Genomic DNA, 16,806 nt, shown 5'->3' on the forward strand with positions numbered 1-16,806 from the left:
CCTGTATTTACTTTTCATTTTTTAAGTTAGTTTTATTGTCATAGTCTGATTACAGTTGCTGTGATACTTCCCAGACTCCTGACCTTATCTCTTTCTCACTATGGCTTTGTGCTGTCAAGTGCTGAGGAGACATAAATGTATCCTACTTCATCCTGGCAAGTATCAAGTATACCAATTATCCATTACATTGTATCTGTGTAATCAGTCTGTGGCTTAGCTTTTAAGATTCCTGTAATCTCAGGTTCCTACTTGGCTCTCTCTTTGTCTTGTTGTTTTCCAGAAATTCTATGGAACTTCTATCTGGTCAGATATAATTTACAAGGAATAAAGTCAAACTTTTCTGTTTATTTGGTTTTTGTTTATATATATATATATATATATATATATATATATATATATATATTTAGATAAGGCATTGGTTATTTACATAGCCCAGACTGTCCTCAATTTTGGGGTCTTCTAGCCCAGACTCACCAATGCTGTGAATTATATGCTGTTCCACCAAGCTGGGTACATTTTTTTTCTTTCATTTTTTGCAGACTAGGTCTCAGGTCTCCAGTCTAGCCTTGAACTCATTTTGTCTAGCCTCCACTTCTGATGTTTGAGATTACAGAATTTAAAGCATATAATTTTGAATTTATAAGTTGTGTTTTGTTAAGTGTATGAGGCCATGTAATCACCACCCAAATTGCCATATATGAGACTACTAGTAGGGCTGAGGCTTAATTCAGCTCAGCCAGATTGGCCTTGGGTTCAATTCATGTACCTAAAAACCATCATGGAGAGGTATGCCTATAATCCCAGCACTAAAACAGGAGGATTTCTTCAAGTTCAAGGCCATGGTGAGTTACAGATGGAGATCTTATCTCTCTCTAACCCCCCAAACCACCATATCTTGCCCTCAAGAAAGCCCTGTTGAAGTCAGTGTCTTGCTTTCCCCTAGAATCCATGGTGTCTGTTTTGGATTTTCCTTTCCTACAGTGTCATAAAAACAGAGTGAAACAGCTTATAATCTGTCACATGGGGTAAGTATAGAATAAAGAGAGCCTTTTTACATCTGCCTTCTTTCACTCTTCAGTGCTTCTGAGGTGCTAATCCTCCATTGCCAGGATCTGTGGATTGGACCTGTAAGAGTTCCAAATCCATAGGAGGCTGTCCTTGACTCACTCATGTACCGATGGACACGGTTTCTGTTTGTTTGGAGCCAAGGCTTTGCATGTCCCGGGGAAATGCTCTGCCACTGGAGCTCCTGATGCCCTGGCACTGACTGTAGTGAGCAAAGCTTTGAGGGTCATGCTCTATTCTGTGTGGACATACAAATCCATCTGAACAAAATACAAGCATAAGAGTCTATAAAATTTTAGCTGTCAAACTTGATCCATTGTGGCTGTACCATTTTAAATTTCAGAGGAACATGGAGTTATGGTTGCTTTTTATCTTTGCCAATATTTCATAATTAGAGTTTAGTATTGAGTATAGAGTAGCTTGACTCTTGTTTCAAGTTGCATTTCCCTGATGACTATCTTGCACACTAGTGGCTTAAATGAGAAATGTCCTCCACAGGAGCTGGTATTTGAACATTTGGTTCCCAGTTGGTGGTGCTGTTTGGGGAGGTTGTGGAAGTTTTGGAAGGTGGAACTTTTCTGGAGGATTTAAATTTTTGTTAGCTCTTTGAGAATTTTGTATAGTGTATAGATGTAATTCTAAACAGTCTTATTAAATAAGAAACACAGAGCCAAATACAGAGTTACAAGCTCAAGAGGTCAGAGGACTAGCGAATAGCCTTTAGCTTACCAGCCGCTGCCATCCTTCCCCTGAGAAAAGAGACCTACTTCCTGTGTGTCTGTATTTTTATTGACTTTCTGTTCTGCCTTCTCATTGGTTCTAAACACAACCACAAGACTTCTTTGTCACTGCCTGTCTATACAGACCTCCAGGTCTCTATGGTTGGTACTTGAATTAAAGGCATGTGTCACCAAGCTGGCTGTGTCCTTGAGCACACAGACTCTGCCTGTGATGTGATCAGATTAAGGGCATGTGCTACCACTGCCAGACTTCTGCTAAATGGCTTGCTAATAGCTCTGCCCCCCAGGCAACTTTATTTATTAACATACAAATAAAATCACATTTCAGCACAAATGAAATATCACTATAATGGTGTTTTGATCACATTTGATTTTCCAAATCCAAACAAATTGTTTAATAGTTTACCTAACACTACTCAGCTAAAAAATGGTAAAGCTGGATTTAAATACAAACCTACTATTGTACAACTTCCTAATATTCATATTATATATGTATATATCATATCATATCATATCATATCATATTATTTTATATTATATACATAATATATATTATAGCCCAGGTGGCTTGGAATTCCTGGAAATCCTTCTGCCTCACTTTCCCAAGTACTGGAATTACATGCATGAATCACAATGTACAAGTTAATATCCTTTAAACAAGCTTTTTTAAGATGCTGTGGATTGAGTTCAGTGGCCACATGTGTGCTAGGCATCCCTCCCCCATGTTTGAGGTTGAGCAGCACTGTACAGCTTGGCTGGCTTGGATTCCTCCGCCTGTGTAATACTCCTGCAATAGTCTCTGCAGTGCTGGAACTGCGGTCAGGACAGAAGGACAAAAGCCCCAACTCTGGGGTTTCAACAAGCTCAGCTTGGCCTCTGCACCAACGCTGCAATTAAAGAGACAAAAGCAGAGAGAGGGTTAATCAACATGCTGGGGAAAGGAACAAATGAAAGGATCCAGTGACCCTCAAGTTTGTTTTTTTGGGTTCTGACATGACCTTGAGGTTTAGATGTAGTATCTATAGGGGTACTACATCTGGGGAGCCGGGTGAGATGTAGACCTATTAGAAGTCTTGGTCATTTGTGTCGCCTTTTGAGCTTTATTTCAGCTCTGGCTCTGCAAGGTGATATGAAGAATTCTTGACTTGTGCAATCTTGTTCCTACAAGTTGATTACTCAAGCAACAAGGAGCAGCCTCACATTCTGTTAATTATCCTTATCTTCCTGGGGTCTGTCCTATGAGATTTTGCTCTTCTGGGAATCTACGGTGAATGAGAGTGTAGGAAAATGAGAAGTCCATACCTTCATCCTTAAAAAAGTAAGACCAGCTATGTAGACAGACACTCCTTGAATGATTAAAGTAACATGCCTGTGCAAGTTAAGCTGGAATCCGAGCCAGAGTGACACAGACACAAAATGAAGGCAGACATGCCAAGCTTCGGTCTGCTTTCAGTTAATATTGTTGGCTTGAATAAAAAGTCAATGCTTTTTAGTAAAGGCAGTTTTTAGGTGCTTATTTCAGGGTTACAGGCCAGCATTAAGTAACTGAAATCCCCAGAAAGAAGATACACCTGCTAAAGATTCTTCAGGACTAATTGACTAGAACCTCCCTAAAGGCTGAGGACACTTAATTAATCTATCACCACACCATGGAGTTGGGATCCCCAGAACCCACAGATAAAAACCTGATGGGTGTGGCAGCCCACCTGTAATCCCAGCTCTGGGCAGGACAGAAGCAGGCAGATCTGAGTCCTATAATAAGTATACTATTTATACAAGTTCTACCATCACCCAGGACTACAAAGTGAGAGTAGTTATATGACTTTTTTTTTAAAGTTCATGTAACTACTTTCACACTAGAACATGCTATCTGAGGCAATTTCATGTCCACAGATCATGATCACACTTGCATCAGAATACATGATCATTTATTCCCTTTGAGATGAGAGCTGTGCTTTGTTTCCTTGAGTGTCCATGCCTATCTCCTTTCTTTTTGTTTAATGTATTTTGTTCAGGACATCTAACTGGGGACCTGGAACATGGTGAGTATGTGCTGCAACACAGAGCTTCATCCTCACGCCCCCTTGGCTTATGTTCTGCCTCATTCCAGTATACCTTGAAAGACAGCTAAGCAGGGGGGCACATACCTTTAATACCAGCACTCCAGAGGCACAGGCAAGCAGATCCCAGAGTATGTATGTACGTGAGTATGTAAACATCAGAAGCACTGGATTCCGCTAGAGCTGGAGTTACAGGCAGTTGTGGGCTATCTGGTGTGGGTGCTGGGAAATGAACTCCAGTTTTCTGCAAGAATAGCACACATTCTTAACCCTAAGAGCCACCTCTTCAGCTCCATGAGGCTTTAAAAAACATTTATTGTGTGTGTGTGTGTGTGTGTGTGTGTGTGTGTGTGTGTGTGTGTGTAATAGGTAGAATGGGAAAATTGTGATTTTTGAGTTAGAATTCAGAAAAGTGAGCAGGGTCAAGAGTGAAGATATATAAACAACTTGCCAACATTCAGTTAATTCAACAATTCATTTCTTCTCATTTCAGGTCTGGCTTTATCTACTGAACTATGAAATTGTATTAAAGTTTTGCTGGAAAGGGGATTCTGAGGACACCTTAAGGTAAACTACTTTGAGGCAATGCTTTCTACAATTTTTAGTGTTCTTTTTAGTTGAATTAAAATTAGACAATTTAACGATGTTTAAATGTATTATGGGCCAATAAAAATGAGGGTTAGAAGTAGTTTCATGAATAAGCAAGTTTCCAGATAAATCTTGAGAATAACATTAGCTTAACACTTCTAGATAGTGTTGAAATTTCTAGTTTATAGTGACCCCTGGTGTTACAAAGAAAGACTTGTGTGTTAGCATCCTTCCCGCTCTGCTTTGAGACCAGAGTCTGGTTTAGTAACTAAAGCTGACCTTGAATTTCTGATCATCCTGTCTCTAAGCACAACCCACCATGTTGCTGGCCAGATCTCTATAATCTTTTGTCTTTTTAATACAATGTCTCACTGTCTAGTCCTGGCTGGCCTAGATCTTCCTGTAGAACACCCTGGCCTCAGATCTCAGAGATCTACTGCCTTTACTTCCTCAAAATCCTGGGATTAAAGACATGTGCCAATGTACCAGACTAATGTGGTGCAAGGGATCAAACTCAGGGCTTCATGAATGCTAGGCAAGTACTCTGCCAACTGTGGCACTTTGCAAGCTCCCTATCTGTAATCTGACAGAACATTTTTGGGTAGCTGGAAGAGTGGATACTGAGAATCAAATCCAAGGCCTTGTTCATGATATGTACATACTCTATCCCTGAGTTACATTTCCAGCTCCAAATGCCATCTTTTGAAATAGCTTCTGGCAGGAATGGGCAAATATGCAAACTCATTTTTGTTAAACCTCAACATTTAAAACAATTTACATAAAAATAAAATTATGGGAACTCATCTAATTTAGTAGATAGCAGTATCCTAAATGAATGATATAGGTGATTTCATATTTAAGATATCACTGGTAGCTAATGCTATTCAAGGTTTAGCTCTGGATATGGTTATTCAAGGACAGTTCGTATTTAAATCTTTCATAGGACATAGTGAGATGAGAGAGAAAGTCAAAGAAGAAAATTAGAAGAGGGGAAGAAAGAAAGAAAAATTCATTTGGTCACAAATTGCATTATAATTTTGTAATGACAAGAATAGGGGATACCTAATACGGTTCTTTTTCTATTTTTAGTGCTCAGAATCTAAATTCCTTGGTGATATTTGATCTCAACCCCATAAGACAGTTTTAAGACACAGCCAGACAAATGGTCTTCTGAAATACATAAAAGAACTCAGTTTTCTGTTTTGAGACCAGATAGGACATATTGGCCTCATACTTGTGATCCCCCCTGCCTTTGTCTCTAAAATACTGACGTACTGGTAATTACCATCTATTGGAGCTATCTTCCCATCCCCAAGATGACTGTTTTTAGAAACTGTTTCATTGCTTTGTGCCATTAACTGATAGAGACATCTCTGAAAAGATGGATGCCTCAGGTACTGCCAGTTGATGGAGATTAGGAAAAGTGTTCAGATAAAGGCAGACTAGGAGCTTGACATACTGGGTAATGCTGTTAATCCTATCACTCACTCATAAGGTGGAGGCAGGGAAATCATGGTTCGGTAGCCAGAATGGAGCTATCTAGACAAACAAGGAAACAAAAATTAGGCTCAGTGGCTAACAGCACTTGTTGGTCTTGCAGAGGACCTAGGTTTACTTACCACTTCCAGGGGATCCAATGGGCACATGGTGTACAATATGTGCATGCAGGGAAAACATTCACACACATAAAATAAAAATAAATAAATACTTTTTTAAAAGATCAAACCCACAAATACAAAATGGAAAGAGAAAATGAAAACAGGCATAGGAGGAACATATAAACGGTTTATAATTATGTGAAGGTCCAGACAACAAAGAAATGACATTTCCAGGGAAAAGTGAAAAGGTTCTTTTTCACAAGTAAGCCACAGGTGCCCAGTGTAACTTCCTAGAAATAACCAATGTTTATAGTACCTCTGTTTTCTAGAAGTGTCTTAGAGCTAATTATATACATTGTATAGATTCCTTACTCTTTTGTCCTGGATGCAGAGGATTTATGCACCACAATTTCATGACTCTTTTTTCTATTAATGGACAGTCTTTTACCACAAAATAATATTGCATTGTTATTGTTCATGTTATTTTCTGTGCATGCAGATATTTGTGGATAAATTTGCTACTTATAATATTGCAATTAACTGCCAAAATCTTCTCCCTTGAGGCTGAAAAAAATAGTGCTTGACTTTTTTATTCTAATACTTTATCTTATTAAATGCTTTAAAATTTCATTTAAATGTTTCCTACATATACATGCTGAAGTATGTGGCTCTGGTTTGTGTCTTTTTCTTTATTATAGAGTGGCATTCAATTGTGTGAAGGTACTACAGTTTACCCATATATCTTCTGATGGACAGTTAAGGTTATTCTCCACAACATGTTTTAAGAGCCATCATGACTTGTTGTAAGAGGTGAATAAGACAGACTCCAGAGTCCTAGTGTGCTATGAGGAGAGGCACAGCATGCACCATAGCTGTAATTAGTTATACAAAAACACCTGTTAGAGTGTCTGATCTATGACAGGTATTTGTCACTGAGTGAACTAACCATGAATCAGTAAGACTCTGAATGCAGAGAATGCTGAGTGTTGGTGTGCACACTTGGTAGACTGTGGTTGATATCCTTAGGAACTGCAGTGCTTAAGGGACTCATTGACACAGCTGGTCTCCAGAAAGCTCAGCTGTCTGTGGCTATTGTTTTAAGACTAATGCATTCAGGTTGAGAGGGAATAGCCTTTTTCTTTGTTTCCTATGGTAGTTTGAAGCTCGGGCCTCATATTTTTTAGGCAAGTGCTATACCACTGAGCCATATCCCCAAACCCCATATAACCATTTATTGCTCTTACACTCTGGTCACTCTTTCAATTTATTAATTTAAGAAAATATGTCACTAATTAGTCAAAGAAACTACATCAAGACTGGTTTTTCTACTCTGATGTAAATAGGCCTTGTGAGTCATCTTTTGAGTAGAAGAATTAGTCCCAGCTCCCTAATGGTCACCACACCCAGCTATATTTACAGAGTTAATTCATAAGGCTAGGTTGCTCTGTGAAAGTGACACACCAGTTCTTTAAAGCTCAAGTTCAAGTCTATATTTCATGACAAAGAAGCAGCTTCATTTAAGAACTTTGTAATTATATATTAGTATTTAATATTTGTGTCATGATGTGTTTTGCAGCTAGGGCAAAAGAACATATCATGTGCTAGAAATCCTGAGGCAAAGTGATCCATACCCCATCACCACCACAGTCAATACATTCCAAGACTTCCATAGCTGTATATCTAAAGAACATTCAGTTTTGCAAGGCAAAGCTTTTGTTTGTTTCTAGTTTGGCTTGCTGTATGACTCAGGAGCAAGCATAGCTACCACTATCAGCTCTTGAAACATTAAATCATGAGGGCTGATGGTGTAGCTCAGAACACACCACTTCTCTTTTGTGTGGGAGACACTGTATTTCACCCCCACCACAGCCCTGTCATCAATTGGAGACTTACATTTCAAATGTATGGTTAAAAATAGATCGTTTACAAATTTTAGCCCACTGCCAGAATACACACCAAGGAAGTAGAGCAGGTCATGATAAACACAATCCATTAATTACACATTTTAGAAGTTAGCAGCTTCCCCTTGTGGTCTCAGTCTCTCATTTTTACCTTTCTTATCTTAAATTCACAAGTATTCTTTTTCATTTTAAAATGTTTTTTGTATTCTCTTTCCCTGAACTACTGGGTGTGCCCAGTAAGGACCATTTTTTAGTACTTTTCTCCTCTAGAGAAGAATATTATTGTTAATGTTCATTATTATTATTATTATTATTATCAATTATTATTATTTTAAACACAGGGTTTTACTGTGTAACCTAGGCCGAACTGACACTTTTTTCCTGCCTTAGCCTTCTAGGGGCTGTAATTATAGGTGTCTTAGGGTTTCTATTGCTGTGACAAAACACTATGACCAAAACTCAAATTGGGGTGGAAAGGATTTATTTTGTTTACACTTCCAAATCATAGTTCATCATTGGAGGAAGTCAGAATAGGAATTCAAGCAGGGCTGGAACATGGAGGCAGGAGCTTCTTGCTGGCTTGCTTCCACTGGCTTGCTCAGTCTTCTTTCTTACAGAACCTAGGAGCACCAGCCTAGGGATGGCACCACACACATTAGGCTGACCCCTCCCCCATTGATCACTAAACGAGAAAATGCCTTACAGCTGGATCTCATGGAGGCATTTCCTCAGCTGAGGCTCCTTCCTCTCTGATGACTCTAGCTTGTGCCAAGTTGACACAAAACCAGCCAGTACAGTAGACTTTCCCACCACACCAAACAGATACTGCTATTCTTTTACTTCAGGGAATGGAACATGAGTGCTCAAGCAAAGAGTATGCCCTCAACATTGAACTATATCCCCAGTCCAAGAAAATTATTATATTTTGAGACAGGATTTTTAGCTGCAACTGGTCTTGAACTCCCTATGTAGCTAAAGATGACCTTGAACTTCTGAGTACCATGCTTCCACCACCTAAGTGCTGTAATTACAGGCATGTGCCACAATAGCCAGTGTAAGACAATTATTTTTCATATTTATGAAACAAAAATGTAAAATAATGTGAATCAATACTATTTTATTGGTTTTCATTTATGTTATTATACAATTCAAACTTTTCCCAACAAGTTTAAACACGGTGCAAAATAGGGAAAAATACAATAGATCAATAGTTTTCTACAATGTGAGTGGATATTTTGAAGCTAGGCTGAGGTGGTCACAAGATGTTCAGAAAAATGCTGTAGTTCTGAGGGGCATGTACACAGAATAATAGGGTTGAACTTGCTTAGTTTGTGGCTTGGCCATTTTACAGTCATGTTGCTACCATTATTTTGAACACGCTGTTAAACTCTAGGATTTAAAGTACTCACGAGTTGGAGACATGAACAGTGCTCAACTCAATTTACAATGTTGTGAGTGTACTCTATATACAGCCACACAATGGAAGCTGAGTCCCTGTATGTGGGAACAATTATGTAAGACTTCAGATAAACTCATCAAAAGAGTGAATGAGGCTGGGCATAGTGGAACATGCCTTTAATTCCACAGGCAGTTCAATTTCTGAGTTCAAGGCCAGTCTGGTCTACATAGTAAATTCCAAGACAGCCAGGGCCAGATAAACCCTGTCTCAAAAAACAAATAACAACAACAAAATAGTAGAAAATAAAAAGGCTGCAGTGGTACACACCTTTAATCCCAGCACTTGGGAGGCAGACGCAGGCAGATCTCTGTAAGTTCGAGGATGGCCTGGTCTTCAGAGTGAGTTCCAGGACAGCAAAGGCTACAGAGCAATGAGAGAGAGAGAGAGAGAGAGAGAGAGATGAGAGAGAGAGAGAGAGAGAGAGAGAGAGAGAGAGACAGACACAGACACAGACACAGACACAGACACAGACACAGACACAGACACACAGAGAGACAGAGAACTGACTGAAATGATTTGATTTTTGGTAATGCACCCTTAGATAATTAAACCTAAAAACCATAAGAAACTGATGGAATAAGATGAAACCAACAAAATAATCAAGGTACAGGGAGTGGAAGAATTGATTTCATCAAATTAATGACCATATAACTCAACACAATGCAACACAGTGCCTTTAGAAATCCCAACAATTTCTATAGGCATAGGAAAAAATCTGAAACTTCACTAAGAAGCACTAAAGACCCTAGATTCTCAATGCAATTTTATGAAAAATAACATAGCTGTAGACATCATATTTTCTGATTTCAAACTGTATCACAAGGCTATAGTAATCAGCCATACAAGGTTCTGGGCATAAAAGTAGACAATAGATCAACAAAATAGAAGGCAGCAGCACATGATTTTAGTCCCAGCACTTGGGAAGCAGAGACATGCTGATCTCTGTGAGACCAAGGCCAGCCTGGTCTATAAAGTGAGTTCCAGGTAAACCAGGGCTACACAGAGAAACCTTGTCTCATAAAACCAAAACCAATCAACCAAACAGATAAAATAAAAATAGATAAAAATGTGTAAAATATTTAATAGGAGATGATAAAGTTGGCAATACAGCTCATTATCAAAACCAAGGATAAAAATGTGCTAGATCAAAGCTTAGCCACTTACTAGTATTCAACAGAAAACTAGACCATTGGATTAAAAATTAGGCCAGAGGTTCTCAATCTTGTCAGTCTTGAATCTGAAGAAACATTTGAGAATATCTGGAGACTCTAATGGCTGTTAGCAGAAGGAAGGGGTATGCTACTGAAGTTAAGTGGTGAGGGGCACAAAGCGTACTTGATAGCCCTGTCCAGTAAAGGATTACTTGGCCTAAGCAGAGAAATGGAATGAAATCTTGTCTTCAACTCCCGGAGTATTTGCTACCATGTTGGGATGGGTGCCACACACTCATCTTAAAAGCAGGTAGATTCATCTTTACTGTATTAGAGAAAAGATTTTATTCACTATGTATCTCAGTCTGGCCTGTAACTGAGGGTCCTACTAGCTTAGCCGCTAAATGCTGGGATTTACCAGCATGGGCCACTACGCCTGATTCTTCATGACGGTTCAATGATCACTTTGGACAGTGTACCCCTTGTTGGCCACATTTAGGGGTAACCATTCCCATACAACTCCAGAGCTCCCATTTACCACTCCATTTTGTTTTCCTTAATGTAGTAGATGCAAGAAGAGTAAAATCAGTTGTCTTAAACACCACTCAATGGTGGTTAAATAACATAGAGCTTACTTAGCAAAGTGGTTACTGATAGCCAGTGAATTTCTTGCTTCTCTTTTTTCAAAGCAGTTGACCACATTTACTATCATCAGTTGATGTTTTGATTGCTTCTACTCTAAAATGCTTTCTCAATATGTTTTTCTATGTATTTGTTTTCATATATTTGGTTTTGTTAACATTTTATTTTAGTTTGTGTGCATGATCTGATGGTGCCACAGTATGTATATAGAAATCAAAGGACAGGGTTCAGGAGTCAGTTCTCCCCTTCTGTTATGTGGGTTCTTGAGGTCACACTTAGGTCATCATGCTGAGTGGCTGAACCATCCTAATAGTCCTTTTTTTAAAAAAAAATTAAAAAATTTACATGTATATCCAGGCAGTGGTGGCACACACCTTTAATCCTAGCACTCAAGAGCAGATGCAGGCAGATCTTGAGTTCGAGGCCAGCCTGTTCTACCAAGTGAGTTCCAGGACAGCCGGAGCTACACTAGAGAAAAGCTGTCTCCAAAAAAAGTTGTTTTTTTTTTTTTTTTAAATTACATTTATCTTATTTGTTTCAGGTGCATGTATGGAGGTCAGAGTTAGTTCTTTCCATCATGTGGTCTCAGGGATCAAACTTGGGTCCTGCATTTCATCTGCACCACTGTTGGTATTTTCCAATGTAACTGCTCTGTGTATCATTAAATATTAGGTTATACTGAAGAAACATTTCATGTAAGAAAGTAAGAGCTTAATTTCTTTTTTCTTTTTTTCTTCTCTTTTCTTCTCTTCCCTCTCCTCTCCTTTCTTCTTCTTCTCCTCCTCCTCCTCCTCCTCTTCTTCTTCTTCTTCCCCTTTTGTTTTTGCAAGACAGAGTTTTTCTGTGTCACAGTCCTGGCTGGCCTTGAACTCAGAAATCTGCCTTCTGCCTGCCTCTGCTTCCCAAGTGGTGGGATTAAAGGTGTGCACCACCACCACCTGGCATGCCTTTCTTTTTATCTAGTTTTTATAACAGATTCTGAAACTATTTCACTGTTTATTTTTTTTTTTCATTGCATTCATTTATGTTATGTGTGTGTTGTGTGCTTGTAAATTTCAAGACCTGTGGCAGTCACATCTTCCCCACCATGTGGCTCCTGGGGATCAAACTCAGGCCACTAGGCTTGGTGGCAGGAGCCGTGACCTGCTGAACCATCTTGCTAACCATATATTTTTTTAAAAGATTTATTTTATTTATTATTATTTTTCCTTTTTTTAGCCCTTTCCTGGAACTCATGCTGTAGAACAGGCGGCTTCAATCTCAAGAGATCTGCCAGCCTCTGCTTCCTGAGTACTATAAGATTAAAGGCATGGGCCAACATTGCCTGGTGTGTTTTGTTTTTTGATATAGTATATCACTACACAGCCCAGGCTGTCCCGGAAATTGAAATCCTAAATGCTGGATCACAGGCTTATATCACCATGTATACCAGAAGGTTTTAAGTTTCTTGGGCATGCCCAGTAATGGAACTGCCTTTTGTTTTTGAAACAGAGTTAAATGTATTCCAGGCTAGCTTCTAACTATGTAGGTAAGAATGAGCTTGAACTTCTGATCCTCCTGCCTTTACCTCTTAAGTATTGGGATTGTAGGTGTTGGACTGTATGTCTGGGTTATGTACTGCTGGGGTTTGACCACAGGACTTTGGGCATGTCACAAAATTAGCTTGTTACATGTTTTAAATTGTATATATGGATATTCTTGATTATCAACTTGACTGTATCTGGAATTAACTAAAACCAAAGTTCCTGGGAATACCTGTGAGGGATTTTTCTTGATTGGATCATTTGAGATAGGAAAACCCACCATAAATCTGGGCCACACCTTCCGGTGGCAGCTTATATAGGATATGGAAGAAGCTTGCTCTTTGCCTACTTGCCTTCATTCTTGCCGGCAAATTCATTCCTTCACTGGCATAGAGGCTACTTGCAGTAGGCATTTTCTTTAGGCCACCAACCAGCTTCCCAAATAAAGACATAGAGACTTACTATTAATTATGAATGCTTGGCCTTAGTTTAGGCTTGTCCCACTAGCTCTTATAATTTAATTTAATCTGTTTCTATTAATCTACATTTTTGCCTCAGGGCTTTTTATTTTTCTTTCATTCTGTAAATGGCTGCTTCCTCCTTGTCTGCTTGTCTAGCCTCTCGCATCTCCTTTTCTTTCTTCCTTAAGCCTATATTCCTCCTACTTATTACTCTCCCTGCCTGGAAGTTTCACCTATACATCCTCCCTCACTATTGGCTGTTCAGCTTTTTATTGGACCAATCAGGTGCCTTGGGCAGGGAAGGTAAAACAATAATATACCTTTGCATAATTAAGCAAATGCAACACATCTTTATATAGTTAAATGAATATTCCACAACATAAACAAATGCAACACATCTTTGCATAGTTAAATAAATATTCTGCAACATTTTCCCCTTTTTGTCTGAATAAAAAGAAAGGTTTTAACTTTGACATAGTAAGACTATATACAATAAGAACAATTATCCAGCAAGAATTACATTTGCAATACATTTACAATACAAAACCAGTGCATTTGCATTTGGCAAATTCAAAGAAAATACTCCACTATCTATCCTATCTTGGTGAGTTCAAAGTTCTGTGCCTATTTACTTTCTATCCTAACTTGTATTACCAGCCCCAAACTATCTTTTTGACCTCAAAGCATTTTCTTAGATAAACAATTTAAGCTTTTATGTTTCTCAGTCTTATACACTTTACTTCGCTTATGTAAGTTTCTTTTCTGAATTTGGTAATAAGGAAAACCATAGCTATCTTGTCTTCAACTCCATCATAGACCCGAGGACATAATATTATCTGAGTAAATGAAAAATGCAGAGCAAGCAACTTCCAAAATTATATAAATGACAGAAGCAGCTGGCTGCCTGGACAGTTACCCAAGGTTCCTCTGCAACATTGGGGCATCCATCTTTGGCCTAGAGGCCTAGAATATCTGAAAGATGTTCTTGAAGCAGGAATTTTGAAAGACTATGCCACCTTGACTTGGCAAAGTTCAGAAGTCTTTTTTCTTTGTGTCCTGCTTGTCCAGTTTGTACAGTATACTGTAAACAGTCAAGACAAGGACAGTTTCTTGCCCAAATGGCTAATTTTGCCACAATGAGCAAACTCCATATGGAGATTCTTCAACATACATCATCCTTTTATGAAGCCGATTGGTGCTGCCAGGAGCAGATGTATCTCACCATTATGAAAAGCCTTAAGTTATTGAATATCCTAAATGCTAGCTTATGCAGGTCTCTGAAGCATTTGAAGATTACCTATCAAAAATGTATCTGTTTAATCTTGAAAACATACCTAACATGACTACAAGTTTAATTGTTATAACTACTAACCTGCATTTTTTAATTATTCTAAACAGTTTGTAATAATAACTTTCAAGGACTATAACTTTGCATTACATTTTTAAATGAGCTATATAGGTACAATACCTTAAACAAGTAGAAACATATATACAGTATAACAAACGCAAACTTAAATTTTGTATCAATATATGAAAATCCATACCAATGTAAAATATTTGAGATGAATAGTTGTCTTTTTATCCTATATTCCTATATCCCTACTAAATTATGATAAACATTGATAACCCAACATATGACCAAAAACTACCCATTCCACTGCTTGGGTATGTGGGCATTGTGTTCTCTAGACTGCTTCCTGTTGGCTGGGGCTATGGCAATCCCAAGGGGACCCTGAGAAAATTAAGATAATGGTCAAGTCCCAAGCAAACTGGCTATAACATTTATTGTCCAGTCTCTTTGTAATGGAGAAGTGCAAGGATTATCTGAAGTCCTGGCTAGAATAGTCTGTGAGGCTGGACCATCTTACATAGCAGACTTGAAGTTGTTCTCAGTGCAGAACTTGAGGAAACTGAAACAGAAGCACTCTAAAAGGCTGGAATACCTGGGCTGCCCATTTTCATGGGTTTCTGATACCCTTGCTCTGAAAACACACTAACTTTCAAAGGTAACACACATATCTGCATTTTTATGGACTGTGCATTGCACACAAAACAGTCAAAGTTATTTTTCGTTTTATGTTTGAGCAGGCAAAAGACATCTGTCAACTTTATGTTTGTTTGGACAGTGTAACCAAACCTCTATCTATGCTACATAAAAGGATGACAATGTAAAAATAACAAGTCATGAGGACTTTGTAACCAACAAAATCTATTATGTCTTATCTAGTCTCAGAGCTGTTCTCATGTCAAGGGATCAACACATATGCCTCCCATCTTGTAGCTTTCTTGACTTATCTCTTTATGTCTGTAGCCAAGATTTCCATGGGGTCTCCCCCAATAAAATCTAGTCTCTTAATTTTGAAGGAATCCACAGCCTTCATTTCCTGTAGAAACAAAAGCATAACCTCTCCCCCAATGCAATACATCTTCTGAATTCTGTTTTAAAATTAAGACATCCCTAAAGTATCTAGACTGTTTTAACTCGGCATTTCCCTTTACAATCCCATGTCTCTTGGCAGCTGTCACTTGCTTACCAGCATTCAAAAAAATTAAAGTCAACAAAGCACCACACAGGATCCAGACTCCTTGTGTATTTCCCATCTTTACATGGCTTTTTAAAAAAACATTGTTTTATTCTCTCTTTAAAGACTTTACTTTTATTTTTATTTTTTTTATTTTTATTTTTAAACTATTTAATTTTTTTCTGTGACTGCTTATACCCATTTTCATTCTTAAGCACCTATGCACACTGTAACCTATTTAAAGACTTCTTCAGTCTGGACCCGGTTTACTATGCACCTGTAGCGTTCTCTGACCACGTGAGCCAAACCTTAAACTACAAAGCAGCAGCTAGGCCTTCTGCCATGTGGCTCTAGTGGTTGCCTCCATGCCCTTCTTGGGTCCGTGAGAGCCCAGCATTAAGCCTGTGTGTCTGGCCTAGAGCTGCATTTAACCACCCCAGCTCTAGGAAGTTGGTGTGCACATGATGGCAGGCATTTTTACTCAGCTTGATGTTTCTACTTAGCATGCTGCCTGCTCAAGTGCTTTGCTGCATCGCAGTGCCTCTTAAAGGATTTGTGTCTGTGGGTTTTTTTTTTTTTTTTTTTTTTAGCTTTCTCAGGTCTCATGTGGAAATCTGGGTCCCATTTTTGGTGCCATTTGTAGTTGGCATTTTCTTTGGACTGCTAACCAGTTTCCCAAAGACACCAAGATTCATTACTCATTATGAATGCTCGGCCATAGGTTAGGCTTGTCCCACTAGCTCTTTTAACTTAACTTGTTTTTATTCATATACACTTTGCCTCAGGGCTTTTTAACCTTTCTTTCATTCTGTATGACCTACTTTCCTGCTTCATCTGTGTCTGGCTGGTTGTCCTCTGGCATTTCCCTGGTGTTTCCTTTTCTTTCTTCCTGGAGCCTAAATTAGTCCTCCTACTTACTCTCCCTGCCTGGAAGTTCCACCTACACTCCCTTGCTATTGGCCACTCAGCCTTTAATTAGACCAATCAGGTGCTTTAGGCAGGTAAGCTAGAATACACCTTTGCATAGTAAAAGCAACACATCTTTACATAGTTCAACTAATATTCCACAACACCTACTACTTCACAATTTCAGTAT

At 38.7% G+C, this 16,806-nt stretch overlaps 1 long non-coding RNA gene across 6 annotated transcripts in view; it reads right to left on the reverse strand.

The window, feature by feature from the left end:
• Positions 1–16,806, reverse strand: part of LOC121827176 (uncharacterized) — an 85,267-nt gene that overhangs the window by 55,079 nt on the left and 13,382 nt on the right. The window contains exons 3-4 of one of the 6 annotated variants that reach the window (XR_006069303.2): positions 3,953–4,109; positions 395–2,692 (exon numbers count right to left, since the gene is read on the reverse strand). The exons of 2 other annotated variants lie outside the window; for them this stretch is intronic. This is a non-coding gene — a long non-coding RNA (uncharacterized LOC121827176). Of the gene's footprint in view, positions 1–394; positions 2,693–3,952; positions 4,110–4,176; positions 9,772–16,806 lie in introns of those variants that run through there. 3 more of the 6 variants (XR_013049024.1, XR_013049023.1, XR_013049020.1) reach the window with 3 other exon arrangements.

Source organism: Peromyscus maniculatus, chromosome 2 (assembly GCF_049852395.1).
Source record: "Peromyscus maniculatus bairdii isolate BWxNUB_F1_BW_parent chromosome 2, HU_Pman_BW_mat_3.1, whole genome shotgun sequence".
Lineage (NCBI taxonomy): Eukaryota > Metazoa > Chordata > Mammalia > Rodentia > Cricetidae > Peromyscus > Peromyscus maniculatus.